Below are 16,250 nucleotides of genomic sequence, written 5' to 3' on the forward strand. Positions count from 1 at the left end.
CAAGGAGAGGCAAGAACAGAAAAGACTAAAAGTGGGATCTTCAAGTTGAACTGACCATAAATAAATAAAAAATATTGACAGTGGTGCATGTTTTTAATGGTACATAGTGATGTTACTGTAATAAAACTGACGAACTAATTACCACTACCCTACTTATACGAGCAGCGTACGGTAGAAAGTACTACTTAGAAAGTCATCAAATTACCGGTACCTAACGACAATTAAACAAAAGCAATACTGTTATAGTGCTTCATTCTTCATTACTTACGCATAATTGTTGTCATGTGCCTGTACGGTATACCTATATTAATTTCACGTTAAATATAATTATTAAATAAAGTACCGGTACGGTAGTGACTGTTTCTATTGACGAATGGAGTAATGTTGCAGGCTTACGAACTCGTCAGGCGACTACAGCACACGATACGGCAATGTTCCTCAGTGACTGGTCTAGTGTCACCAGCAGACAATCAAAAATGAAAAAAAGGTACATCAATTTGGCATGCGAAGCGAAATGTCCTGTGGTTTACTGTTTTGCATCTGAAGTACCGGTACTATTTTTGGAAGTTCTGTACAGTAGATATAGTTTTTGAAGGAAATGCCCAACATTCTACCAATGAGGAATATTTATATAAAATAAAAAAAAAACATTGGTAGAGCAGACTACTAACTGTAATTTTTTTTATTACGTTCAAAGTAAAACTATTCATCGTATATCGCAGGTAGCGATTCTCAACTATTTCATTACTCTAGCCAATAATGAGAGGGTTATCTATGCGCGAGTTTAAAGTGAATAATCGAGCGGACGCGATTTGCACTCTGCGTGTTTTAATTCTACATATTATTTCTGACAAGGATACCGTCAACGTTACAACGCAGCTTTCGTACGTAGCTCAATTACTGTATTTTGAGATTTACATACATAAGTGATTTAGAGACACAAATTCCTGTTAGAAATATGTGTTAGTTGCAGGAAGTGCATTACCGGTAAATTACTTGTCCTAGTTAATGTATAAGCCACCAGGAATTTAATGACGCTTGACAATACTAATAAACTTGATTACCAGATCAAGTATTATTCCCGGCAAAAGCAGATGCCAATAAATTTCTTTGAGCACGTCACAAAGTCTTGGAACAAGGAAATTTACTATCTCTCGGATCTATATATAGCCTCTACAATGAACATGTGAATGTAAGCTACAGACGAATGGGGAACCGAAGGTACTGAGCTTACCTTAAATGTTTATAACAAATTTAATAATTTTTGTTAAATTAGGAAGATCTACATCCCTATTTTGGAATACATACTTGTGTACAAAACAGATGGTACTTTTCGTTGAAACATGTTGTCATCTGGGTAAAATACAAGTGTGGAAATAACGCTGTGATATAACTGTAAAGAGTTTCTACTTCCATGTTTTTCGTCAAAAACAAGTTGCTTAACATTTTTTTTAAAGATAAGCGACATCATTCTCCGTTATTTGTCTTGTTGATGTTATTAAAAATCCAAAGAATAGTTTTAAATTACATATACAGACTTCTAGAACTTGAAAGAGCGCCAACCAGATACTGACGTGAATAGGAACCTATGTGCGGAGACGAAGAGTCTCCGTAAGGGGACAGACATATAAAACAATATTTCCTCTCTACTGTGCCTCCTGGATACGTGAGACATATAGCAGCGCCTCTGGTAATTAGTACATTATAACTACCGGTAACCTACTAGTATAATTAAGATTGCCCTGTTCTAGAATACACACGAAACGTATCTACATTTATTTTAATACATGTTGATATTTGGCCATAACTCTCCACTACCTGGCCTTTATTAGGAACGGTTAGGAAGGGTACTAAATTTAATTCAATAATAATAATACCGTAATAATAAAAATGGCAAACGATTAATACCACGCATGCTGCCCATATTTGACACATTCATTGTGGCCTCTTAATCCAATCAGATGTGAATACTATTCTCTCTTGGCTAGTGCTGGTCATGAGTGGCTTTTCGAAAGGGGGGATTTTCGCGATATTCCAATTGGAATGTTTGAGTTTCTCCGGTTGAATGGGAGGCGAGGGAGTTTTAAATAGCCGGCTTCGTTGTGCCAAGGTAGCGTCGTTTCCTTGAATCTCTCATATAGAGTGAGGCATCTGTTCATGCTTTTTGATTCGCTGTAGATATTTATAAACTTTCTTCACTGTGGCGATTAGCTCACTATGGCCTTAAAATTGCGAACCCTGCGTTATCGTGACCTTGTTAACCACCGAATGCACGTATCAAATTCGTTTTTTCAGATGTTACTGTGGTTTTTTTTTGTTCCAGAATAATAGTTCTACATCTCTTTACGGATTTTCCGTACGTTAGTACATTGTCAGCAATGTTACTATAACCTTATTAATCACAGAGACGCATGTATCGCATTCGTTTTTTCAAATGCAGCCATGCGATATTTTGGTTCCAGAGTAATAGTTCTAGATTAGTTCTCTAGCTCTTTACGCGTCACCAGTTAATACCGGTACATGATCAGATAATCCCGGTACTTCATTAATAAACATAACAGGAGAACGAAGAAACATATACAAATTAATAACACAATGACAAAAACTTTTTACAAGTAGTTAGCAAAATCAAAGGAACTTTGTCATAACCCCCAATAACCTGATATACACATACTGGCTAACACTGTAGTCCTATAGTTGAATTCTTTTATCTTGGCGGCTCGCGCATGCCCGCCCAGACGCGGGAGATTGTTGCATTGCCAGTTGCACACGACGCACGCGCCAAGAGAAGCAACGCCATAGTAAAGTATAGTTCGCAAGCTTACGTTTAGGGGGGAGCGCGCAGTTTATTAAGAAAAGCCACCACGGCCGCATTAACCCTTTCGATGCTACAGAGACGTGCTCCCCGCATTCCGCGCTATGCGCAATTTTGTCACTGCACTGCTCGCCTGTGCTGACACATGGTGTTTCCGACTGCTTTGACACACTTATCATTCGATTCCACAAAAACTATTTGGCCCAAAAATTAGATTTTTACACATCTTCTTGACTGATACCTTCCCCCCACTTCCTTTGACTGATTGAAGTGCTTTAAAATAAAGCCAAACGCGCCCGGTGTAAATAAGACTTTTATTACAGTTGCGAAAGACGGAATATTTCTCAATATTACATACGACACCTATGTGGTACTTAAATTAAATGAGATATTGTTATACAGTAAATTTTATATGAAATTTAGGTACCTTGTCCACATTTCATTCTCAACATTGTGGCAACTAAAATCGGCCATATGGAAAGTATACGCTATGGACTTTTACCTCTGCAAACTCTTCAAAATTTCGTGCAATGGTTTACTACATTTAATGCTGCACAATAACTGGGTTGAACATCGAAACAAAATTAAGTCATTTATGGGGGGAAGGTATCAGTCAAGAAGATGTGTAAAAATCTAATTTTTGGGCCAAATAGTTTCTGTGAAATCGAAGGGTAAGTGTGTCAAAGCAGTGGGAACACCATGTGTCTGCACAGGCGAGCAGTGCAGTGATGACAAAATCGCGCACAGCGCGGAATGCGGGGAGCACGTGACTGCAGCAGCGAAAGGATTAATGAAGAGACAAAGCACTAGAAATTTCAAAAAATTGCACTCAAACGAATAAAATTCGTGAAGTAAGACACTTCGATATTGTTTTTAAATAAAGAAAATATTTAGCATCGCACAAGGTTTGAACTCTTTACCTTACTAACCCAACGCCTTAACCGTTGTGCTAGCGCAGCTCGTCCTACAATGTTTCTCCATAAGGAGTCTAACAGGTGACGCAAAATTCTGACAAACACTGTTGGTATGCCTATGAATTACTCGCACTTCGTCGAAGTACAATAGGAAATAAACAATTACCGCTGTTCTTTATTGCGAAAAAGCGGTTCGTTGATACAAACACCTTTCCTTGCTATCGCCTGAATTAAGAGTGTTATTGCTTGTTTGGTTTAATTAATTAATAGAAAATGAAGCAATTGGTATAAAGAATGGTTTTTCTAAACTTTCAAAAAACAGTCTGCTATCAAGACATTGCTTTTGTTCTATTAGTTTATTTATGACTGAACGTTTATAAAACTGAAGACACTCGTCCGTGCTCTGCTCTGCAGTCGAGATCTGGCAACGTCGTTCTCTGTTCATTGGCTGACTGTATTTTTTGACGTCAGATGCGCAGAACGAACCTAAACTCGGCCGCCAACATAAATGACGCGCACTTTAGTTCACTCCTATCGCAAATACACAATTAATATAATATCTTATAGTTCTGCAGCGTTTTCTTATGGAGAATTTGGATTAATGAGGATTCAGACCATCACAAAAAAATCAAAGAAACTTCATTTTAAATAAATTTTTACCTCAAAATTGTTATATACATATACATACATACATATATATGACACACACACCACTATTATATATGAGTATTAGGTTTCTTATGACATATGTTCTAATTATGGACTCATTTCACTTCTAGTAGTTACAAATTTTGTTGAGACAGTGGTATACTGGAACATTATTTAATGACTGTAAGCTCTCTCTGATCAATTTGTTTTCCTTAAGGATTTTCAGGTTAGGTTAGGTTAGGTTAGGTTAGGTTAACATCGAGTATAGATTTAAGTGTCAGGAAGTCGTTTCTGAAAGTATTTGTATGGAGTGTAGCCATGTATGGAAGTGAAACATGGACGATAACCAGTTTGGACAAGAAGAGAATAGAAGCTTTCGAAATGTGGTGCTACAGAAGAATGCTGAAGATAAGGTGGGTGGATCACGTAACTAATGAGGAGGTATTGAATAGGATTGGGGAGAAGAGAAGTTTGTGGCACAACTTGACTAGAAGAAGGGATCGGTTGGTAGGACATGTTTTGAGGCATCAAGGGATCACAAATTTAGCGTTGGAGGGCAGCGTGGAGGGTAAAAATCGTAGAGGGAGACCAAGAGATCAATACACTAAGCAGATTCAGAAGGATGTAGGTTGCAGTAGGTACTGGGAGATGAAGAAGCTTGCACAGGATAGAGTAGCATGGAGAGCTGCATCAAACTAGTCTCAGGACTGAAGACCACAACAAAGGATTTTCCCTAAATAAATCCGTATATGACCTGTCAAATAATGAACTAAAAAAAAGACAAAAAATAAAAAATGGACCACGTGCTGAGAATATAGAAGAAAGTAATAGTTTTGAGAGGAAAATAATGTGTCTGGTGCAGTATATTAGTGCTGATCAATTTAAAAATAGTTATTTGTCACTTAAAATGTTTTTTTAATGTTTCTGTATGTGAAGTTAATATGTAGATCCAAGCACATTGCATATATATTTTAAAGCTGGATGAATTTTGTGTGTCTCTTATCATTGTAAAATATGATCGTGATGACTGACGGTATTGAAAGCTTTAGAAAGATCTAAGTTAATTCCCACAACACTGCTGTTACTGTCCAAATTACTAACTATTTCATTGGTGTAATGATTTATCACTGTTTTATTTATTTATTTATTTTGATCCAACTTCAACTGATTACAAAAAAAGGTTTTTTTGTTCCAGTCTTCTGGATAAGTCAGAGCCTTACTTACAAGGGTTACTACATGTTATTGGCTGGCACTTTTATCCACACAACTTTTTCTAAATTTAGTTGAGAGAACAGAGTTACATATATGGACTATACATAAAAAATTGTTATTGCCATACTTAAATTAAGGAATCTACAGTTTGTGACATAGTATTCATATCTGACATTCAAATGTTTACAGTTTGTGAGACAGTCTAAGATCAGAGATTACATATATTTTTAGACAGATGGTCTTCCATCATACAAGTTTACTAAATCTAGAAACTTATCTATTGTAAGGATGAGGGCATTATGATCAGATAACACTAAGTCAGTATTAATAATTTCTGTCTCTGTGCTGTCATCATTTGAAAGTTTGTTGTCTATAAAACTTTCTGTTCTTTTTGTTGTTTTTGTGGGTTTTTTTATAAGAAGAAATATGTTGAAGCTGTGTGATATATTAAGAACCAGTTTCCTAGATAGAGATTCATGCATGATATCCATGTTGAACCCCCCACAGGCAATTACTGTGGCGTCTTCAGTAAATGTGATGTCCAAAAGAGACTCCAGCTTACTAGTGAATGTGTGTGTGTCTCCACTAGGAGCTCTGTAAACTGCTGTGATTATTGTGTTACCCAGCCCCTATGCAGTTTAACAGAAGCAGCTTCAAAATGCTTTTCAATACTCAAAGCTTCTGCCTCACACCCTCTTTTATATTCCATATTAGATTTTAGGAAAATACAAACTCCACCACATTAAAGGACTGCTCACAAAAATATTTTTACTCAGCATATTAATCAAGTGTCACACACAAGCGTGCCAGACAGCCCAGATGATAGCTGAACATGGCTAGAATGATTTATAATGCATAGTGGAATCCTTAACTGCACAAAGACTCTTATTTTAAAAAAAATGACCTGCTCGTAAGAGAAACAGATCTTTGGAGACAATGAAATTTATTCATTGGTTCATTATCTTAAAAAAGTAGCTGACTTCCATTCATAGATAAATATTAGGCTACAAATAGGAGATAATGAAATATTATTGCCTCCTTTCAAAGCTGAAACATCCTTGCTAATTTTGGTATGTTAAATTTATGCCCTGTGTGTGTAGGTTCTATGTAAAAGTGCAGCAGTAGTCATTGTTAATATAATGAACATATTTAGTTTCTAACAGCTGATTTTCTTTTTTTAGTATCCAAAATTCCCAAAAGTATTCTGTCATGCTGAGACTTACACTGCCTTCCCTAAATTTGGAAACAACCAACTGATGGACAATGGAAAGGAAATACATTATAAAACTGCAGTTTATTGTTTTCTAAACATTTAAGTTCAAATAATACTTACATAGATGAAACTATTAAATTTTAGATTCCTCAGAATAGCGATCCTCTGCATTATTTATTCATTTATTTTATTTATTTCTTGTTCCGGTGATCCATGTTGTGACAGTATCACACGAAATGGAATGTGTCAGACATCTATGGTGACACATAAAAACAAAATAATTTTATATTACAGCAAATAGTAACTTAGGTTCTACTACAGAAAATCAATTTTGAGAGATAAATAAATATTACAAAATAATAAAGTGTTACAGAAAATAAATATTGCAAAATATATATTTACAATAAACAATAGTCAGGGTAACAAATGTAGATTTGGGCACATATTTGCATTTAACAATACAAGAAATGCTGAACACTGTCGTTCAGGAACTCTTCTATTGTATAAAATGATCCTTGTAATAGGAACTGCCTTAAAGTTTTTTAAACAAGGGCTCATCTTCTACCAGACACTTAATTCTTGATGGGAGGGTGTTAGATTTGCCTGCTGATAGTGGATATCATGTTTTCTTCTCATCTCATTACTATGATACTCACTATTCAGTTTAAAAATGGATTTTTCTTTCCTTATGAAGCACATCGAAGAGAACATATGTTGTGCAGTGAATGTAAGGATTCTAAGTTTCTTAAAACGATTCCTGCATGTGGATCTAGTATGGACTCCACATATGATCCATATGTATCTTTTTTGCGCATACAGTATTTTTTTAGCCAGTGCTGATTACCCCAAAATATAATTCCATATGCCATAATGGGATGAAAATAGCCATAATAGGCTGACTTCATGGTTTCCATACTTCTGTAACAAGAAACAATGGGTAATGAGTAAGTTGCTGAGCTCAATCTTTTGCATAGATCCAGGATGTGGTTTGACCAGTTCAGTTTTTCTGTCAATATGCTAGCCTAGGTATTTTGAGGTATCCACCCTGGTTATCACCAGCTCTCATATTTTGACTACTATTTCTTCATATTTGAATGTTGTGTGGAAGTGAATGTAGTATTTTTTAGTGTAATTTAAAGGAAGGCCATTAATATTATACCAGTTCACAGTTTCACTTAAAACCTTATTTGCCATTCCCTCGAGTTTATCTACAGAATTATCAATAAGTAGCGTTGTGTCATCAGCAGAAATGGTGAATCTACAATATTCCATAAAGAGAGGTAGATCATATATAGAGATAATAAAAAGTAGGGAGCTCAGAACTGAGCCTTGGGGCACTTCACATATGATGGTACCCTATTCTGAAGATAATGGGACTCCATTTTGACTATCCATTACAGCTTTCTGTTTCCTGTTTGGCAGGTACGAGTCAAGCCATTTCCCTAATGAACCACTTATATCGAGATGTGCAGATTTTTGTAAAAGAATCTGGTGACTGACACAGCCAAACACTTTTGTTAAGTGACAAAGAATCCCGACCATTTTTAGTTTTTTGTTGATAGGTTCCAAGACTTTGCCAGCAAATGCAAATATTGCATCTTCTGTCAACAAACCTTTCTGAAATCCAAACTGACTTTTGCTGATGGTATTTTGATCCCTGAGATGCTTAACTGTCCGGGCATGCATTAGTTTCTCTAAAACCTTTGAAAAACTTGTCAGTAGTGATATTGGCCGATAGTTAGTAGCATCCGTCTTATCTCTCTTCTTACACAGTGGTTTTACAACTGCATACTTAAGCTTCTCAGGAACTATTCCTTGCTTAAGTGACGAATCAGAAATGTGTTAAAGAACTTTACTTACATGGCTGCAGCAGTATTTTAATAATTTGTTACAAATATTATCAATCCTGGTAGAGTTCTTACTTTTCAGAGATTTAATAACTCTTTCAATTTCTTGAACAGTGTTTGAGTGGTGTACTGAGCTAGGTACTCTGGTTTTCAAAAGATTGATGGCTTGGTTCATGGAGCCTTGTGAACCCATTTTTCCTGTTACTGTTAAATGTCTGTTTAATGAGTCTGCAACTATTTTTGGATTGCTAACAAGATGACCTTCACTTTCATATGCATATTTTCACTACAAACTGCATTTTCCCTTGTTTCCTTCTTTACAAAATTCCAAATAGTTTTTACTTTATTACCTGGGTGATCCAATTTCTGCCTTCAAGTACATGTTCTTTGCTGTTTGTATGTTCTTATTCAGAAGTGTATTGTAGAGTTTATTTTGCATACTCCTACTGGGATCATTTGATCCACTTAACAGAACAATAGGTTAAGTGCTGACAAAGGCCCAATCATTAGGTTAAGTCACCCAGAGTACAGTGTCTAACATTAGGTTATGCAACATGTTTGTCCCATGTAATTGCTTCTTACAAGACCTACATGTCTCCAAACAGCAGATAATGATGAATGAGAGAAATCCAACCCCACAAACTGTTTTTTTTTTTATATAAAAAACAAATACCCTTGAATTTCCCATTATGAGATCCTTCCTCTCCATCAATTTCCATATATTCCATACACTCCCTGAATCCCATAAATTGTTTAAATAAACAATATTCCACACAATTTCTAAATTGTTTAAACAATATTCCATACACTACAATCGAATTCCCTCCAAATGATCGATCAACTGAGTCTTTTTCCCACCAATTTCCAGGAGGGAGGGTGGGAAGGAGGAGGATTACCAGAGGGTGGGGGAGTTTAATTAATTGATTAATTTAATTAAGTAGTCAGACGAGGGCTAATAGAAATCCTTGGGTAACAGAAGAAATATTGAATTTAATTGATGAAAGGAGAAAATATAAAAATGCATTAAATGAAGCAGGCAAAAAGGAATACAAACGTCTCAAAAATGAGATCGACAGAAAGTGCAAAATGGCTAAGCAGGGATGGCTAGAGGACAAATGTAAGGATGTAGAGGCTTGTCTCACTAGGGGTAAGATAGATACTGCCTACAGGAAAATTAAAGAGACCTTTGGAGAGAAGAAAACCACTTGTATGAATATCAAGAGCTCTGATGGTAACCCAGTTCTAAGCAAAGAAGGGAAGGCAGAAAGGTGGAAGGAGTATATAGAGGGTTTATACAAGGGCGATGTACTTGAGGACAATATTATGGAAATGGAAGAGGATGTAGATGAAGATGAAATGGGAGATAAGATACTGCGTGAAGAGTTTGACAGAGCACTGAGAGACCTGAGTCGAAACAAGGCCCCGGGAGTAGACAACATTCGATTAGAACTACTGACAGCCTTGGGAGAGCCAGTCATGACAAAACTCTACCATCTGGTGAACAAGATGTATGAGACAGGCGAAATACCTACAGACTTCAAGAAGAATATAATAATTCCAATCCCAAAGAAAGCAGGTGTTGACAGATGTGAAAATTACCGAACTATCAGTTTAATAAGTCACAGCTGCAAAATACTAACGCGAATTCTTTACAGACGAATGGAAAAACTGGTAGAAGCGGACCTCGGGGAAGATCAGTTTGGATTCCGTAGAAATGTTGGAACACGTGAGGCAATACTAACCTTACGACTTATCTTAGAAGAAAGATTAAGGAAAGGCAAACCTACGTTTCTAGCATTTGTGGACTTAGAGAAAGCTTTTGACAACGTTAACTGGAATACTCTCTTTCAAATTCTGAAGGTGGCAAGGGTAAAATACAGGGAGCGAAAGGCTATTTACAATTTGTACAGAAACCAGATGGCAGTTATAAGAGTCGAGGGGCATGAAAAGGAAGCAGTGGTTGGGAAGGGAGTGAGACAGGGTTGTAGCCTCTCCCCGATGTTATTCAATCTGTATATTGAGCAAGCAGTAAAGGAAACAAAAGAAAAATTCGGAGTAGGTATTAAAATTCATGGAGAAGAAATAAAAACTTTGAGGTTCGCCGATGACATTGTAATTCTGTCAGAGACAGCAAAGGACTTGGAAGAGCAGTTGAACGGAATGGACAGTGTCTTGAAAGGAGGATATAAGATGAACATCAACAAAAGCAAAACGAGGATAATGGAATGTAGTCAAATTAAATCGGGTGATGCTGAGGGGATTAGATTAGGAAATGAGACACTTAAAGTAGTAAAGGAGTTTTGCTATTTAGGGCGTAAAATAACTGATGATGGTCGAAGTAGAGAGGATATCAAATGTAGACTGGCAATGGCAAGGAAATCGTTTCTGAAGAAGAGAAATTTGTTAACATCGAGTATAGATTTAAGTGTCAGGAAGTCGTTTCTGAAAGTATTTGTATGGAGTGTAGCCATGTATGGAAGTGAAACATGGACGATAACCAGTTTGGACAAGAAGAGAATAGAAGCTTTCGAAATTTGGTGCTACAGAAGAATGCTGAAGATAAGGTGGGTAGATCACGTAACTAATGAGGAGGTATTGAACAGGATTGGGGAGAAGAGAAGTTTGTGGCACAACTTGACTAGAAGAAGGGATCGGTTGGTAGGACATGTTCTGAGGCATCAAGGGATCACCAATTTAGTATTGGAGGGCAGCGTGGAGGGTAAAAATCGTAGAGGGAGACCAAGAGATGAATACACTAAGCAGATTCAGAAGGATGTAGGTTGCAGTAGGTACTGGGAGATGAAGAAGCTTGCACAGGATAGAGTAGCATGGAGAGCTGCATCAAACCAGTCTCAGGACTGGGGACCACAACAACAACAAGTCATTCAAACTGATAAGAGTGAGAGGGACTATTCCAATAACTCAGACTTGAAAGTGTACCTGTAGCAGTGATGGGGAGGGGGTGGGTTGGAGTTTTCCTGAGGGGGGGGGGGAGGGGAATGGAAGGGGGTGGCGGAACAGTAGGTTAAGTGTCTGTCAATCAAAAGGAAGGATCCTTTTAGCAGAACAATTAGGACAACAATAGGTTTGCTCTTGAGTGCATACCTACCCCTGATGTCGGCAACCTACACTAACAAAATGGACTGAAACGACTTTTGCCTTATTACTATCATATAGTATGCATCATTGTTTGACGTCAGGGTTCGCTACAGATGCCTACACAAAAACCATCCTGCTACCCAGGTAATCGAAGCCAATAGATGCTACCACAACTGATAGAAAAAGAAAATGAGTCACAATTCTAACTTCGAAATTGTCCTCGATAAACAATAATAAACTTTCGAAAACCGAGGCCCCCTCCCTTCCCCCATCGCCTCCCCCTCCCCCTCCCCCTCCCCCTGTCTTTCTCCATACATCCATCAATTGGGACGACAAATGTTTCTTCAAATGGCCAGCTGCTTCCCCGAGCACCTTGCGGCAAGGGTAGGCCACGCGATACGCGGCATGCCTTGAGGAGACGGTCCTAGACAACACAAAAGGGAAATTTAGTACAATTCCACCCATCCCGAGAATGCTCCAGATGGCTTTTTCAAAAGTCGGCTGCTTTTGAAACAGGAAGCCCCTTCCACCTAAAGCTCTTGTAGCTTCACACTACAATGTCTTCAAGTCAAAGTATGACACCAGCACCCCTCAGAACGAAAATAGGTGAAGTCCGTTTTCTTTTAGTTTTATGAGCAAAATCGGTATAGTTTTCACGTTCCACTGCAGGATACAATTCACATCTCATTATTTTGTGATGACAACGAAGTGAACCACCACCGATCAAAAATGATCAGCAGAGACATGTCCATGTGTAAAATCAGGAAAGAAATCTTCGACTGTTTTGCTGTGTAAATTACAGATCACCGCAGAATGTCCTCACTATCTCGAAACCGTCTTCGGAGTAAAGAAAAAGAGAGAATTTAAACTCTGAAGAAAATACATCTAAATTAAGCAATATCTTTCAGCTTGTTGAAAAAATTACACGACCTGAGAGCGTCTCTCATGTTCTTTGTCAGTAAATAAACTGTAATGCACGCGTTTATTACAAACATTTCAGCCAATCATCCACGCAATTGGCTCACATGTCGGAGAAAAAAATCATTCATTTTATGTTTGACAACAACAAGATATAATTCTTGCGGCAGTGAAAAAAAAAGGAAGTACCTGTCAAGATTCATTCCCTGGTGCCCTAGCCATCTCCTCTACCCACCAGCCGGCACCTCATTGATATCAATTTGTTAGGCTAAGTAATTAAATTGATTATGAGAGACAGTTTGCATGGCGAGTAATTTCTTTTTTCAGTAGTCGGCTTACGCTCACCAGGTAGGTCAAATTGGAATCCGTCGAGGGAAAATGATTTTCTTTTCGAGGAAGCCTACTGAGAAATGACATCTGAAGCTGACCACAGAGGGATTATACTGCCCACAACATACATTTCGCGAAAGGAGCACACTATTAAAAACAACGCCTGTGTTACTACCACCCTGCATAGAAAAGCGGTCTTGAATCTACAGGCACACACGCTGATAGTGTTACAGTTTCTGGTAGAAATGCTGTCTGCGATTTGGAATCAAGTCTATCCATTCAACCACATATTTGCGTTGGATCCTGTAGAGACGTCTTTTAATGATTACAGTCACTGGTGAATCATATTCATTGTTGTTGTTGTTGTGGTCTTCAGTCCTGAGACTGGTTTGATGCAGCTCTCCATGCTACTCTATCCTGTGCAAGCTTCTTCATCTCCCAGTACTTACTGCAACCTACATCCTTCTGAATCTGCTTAGTGTATTCATCTCTTGGTCTCCCTCTACGATTTTTACCCTCCACGCTGCCCTCCAGTGCTAAATTTGTGATCCCTTGATGCCTCAAAACATGTGCTGCCAACCGGTCCATCTTTTTGTCAAGTTGTGCCACAAACTCCTCTTCCCCCCAATTCTGTTTAATACCTCCTCATTAGTTAAATGATCTACCCGTCTAATCTTCAGCATTCTTCTGTAGCACCACATTTCGAAAGCTTCTATTCTCTTCTTGCCCAAACTATTTATCGTCCATGTTTCACTTCCATACATGGCTACATTCCATACAAATACTTTCAGAAACGACTTCCTGACACTTAAATCTATAGTCGATGTTAACAAATTTCTTTTGTTCAGAAATGATTTCCCTGCCATTGCCAGTCTACATTTTATATCCTCTCTACTTCGACCATCATCAGTTGTTTTACTCCCTAAATAGCAAAACTCCTTTACTACTTTAAGTGTCTCATTTCCTAATCTAATTCCCTCAGCATCACCCGATTTAATTTGACTTCGTTCCATTATTCTCGTTTTGCTTTTGTTGATGTTCATCTTATATCCTCCTTTCAAGACACTGTCCATTCCGTTCAACTGCTCTTCCAAGTCCTTTGCTGTCTCTGACAGAATTACAATGTCATCGGCGAACCTCAAAGTTTTTATTTCTTCTCCATGAATTTTAATACCTACTCCGAATTTTTCTTTTGTTTCCTTTACTGCTTGCTCAATATACAGATTGAATAACATCAGGGAGAGGCTACAACCCTGTCTCACTCCCTTCCCAACCACTGCTTCCCTTTCATGCCCCTCGACTCTTATAACTGCCATATGGTTTCTGTATAAATTGTAAATAGCCTTTCGCTCCCTGTATTTTACCCTTGCCACCTTCAGAGTTTGAAAGAGAGTATTCCAGTCAACATTGTCAAAAGCTTCCTCTAAGTCTACAAATGCTAGAAACGTAGGTTTGCCTTTTCTTAATCTTTCTTCTAAGATAAGTCGTAAGGTGAGTATTGCCTCACGGGTTCCAACATTTCTACGGAATCCAAACTGATCTTCCCCGAGGTCCGCTTCTACCAGTTTTTCCATTCGTCTGTAAAGAATTCGCGTTAGTATTTTGCAGCTGTGACTTATTAAACTGATAGTTCGGTAATTTTCACATCTGTCATCACCTGCTTTCTTTGGGATTGGAATTATTATATTCTTCTTGAAGTCTGTGGGTATTTCGCCTGTCTCATACATCTTGCTCACCAGATGGTAGAGTTTTGTCAGGACTGGCTCTCCCAAGGCCATCAGTAGTTCTAATGGAATGTTGTCTACTCCCGGGGCCTTGTTTCGACTCAGGTCTTTCAGTGCTCTGTCAAACTCTTCACGCAGTATCTTATCTCCCATTTCATCTTCATCTACATCCTCTTCCATTTCCATAATATTGTCCTCATAGTCATGCCACTCTCGTATCTCGAAACGAGTCACCTTTTTTCCAACATATCTTCTAAGGATCCCACACCCCAAGAACTCCAGCGCTGTTTTTTAGACAGTCCCCCTGCATCTTGTAATGCTCCTAAGTCTCTGCCCAGTCCTCCCGGTAGCTTCGTCCATGTGTTCGTCGTAATTTAAGTCGGACCTGAACAGAACCTAGAGAGATATCTAAGACCTCCTGCACCCTGTGGGGAAACAGGATGAGCTGAGTTAATGCGACACGAACGCGTTTTGACCACTCAGTGGAAATGGGAACATGTTGTAGCTCCGCCAACCATGTACAGTGTATAAGGCCAGCGCCAAACGAAGTAATAGTACGAGCAATTATGGTGGTGTTTCTTGTTGGAAAAATTAGGAAGACTCCACATCATACACGGCATGGAGGAAGGGTGAAGATTTTGCTACTGCATTGCGACATATCTCCAAACTACATACAGATACTGCAGTTCAAAGAAGATCAGTGTCTCTCAGGGTGCATTCACGTCTATCACCCAACGTATGTGGCGATACTGTTAAATATACAGGTATTGCTTCATTGGAGCAGGTGGTTCGTGATTGAAGTCACTTCCACAGACCGATGTAAAGGTTCATCACCCGTACTGTTGGATGACCATATCCAACAGACGATCAGTCACACGAGAGGTTTCCTGTATTATTCCTTCTTAAGCAGTTTAATACACTGTTTTTTCGGTTGTAAGACACACAATCAGTGTGCACCACCATACATTTTGTTTTTCTACTATGACAGAGATCCGTGTCAGCTGCTGTTAACACAATTCGATCCTCTATCTCTCGCAGAAAGCTGAACATCACATGGCATAAACTGTACAGCTGCCACAACACAGGCTGGTAGAAATAAAACACAGAGGCAATGTTTAACAGTGACAAAAATGTGGAAGACATCGCACCATATGGAAACTGGAAGAGTTTGCGGTACTGTAGAGAGCTTCCAACAGCTATTCGACAGGGTAGCAGACGTCTCGGTGTTCCATTTCGAAAAAACATTGTTCCTTCATGATTACTGTTCCGGTTGACCAACGCTGGAAGGTGCTATTCACAAGACGCATGGGTTAGTACAAATAAAAAGTGGTACTGTCACCTTATTGGTGCAAAAAAAAAAGCATGTTTACGGCATCACAGCATATGCAAATAGCACCAGTCTGTAGCACTGGGGGACGCTACCAAACAACTGTATGGAGGTGATGACCTCTACATTTAGTGCCATGCCCCACAGCGGTAAGTAGTAGATAACTGGTGTTCCGCCAAGGCTCCCTCTAACCAATGTGAGTG

This window comes from Schistocerca nitens, chromosome 9, assembly GCF_023898315.1.
Source record: "Schistocerca nitens isolate TAMUIC-IGC-003100 chromosome 9, iqSchNite1.1, whole genome shotgun sequence".
NCBI lineage: Eukaryota > Metazoa > Arthropoda > Insecta > Orthoptera > Acrididae > Schistocerca > Schistocerca nitens.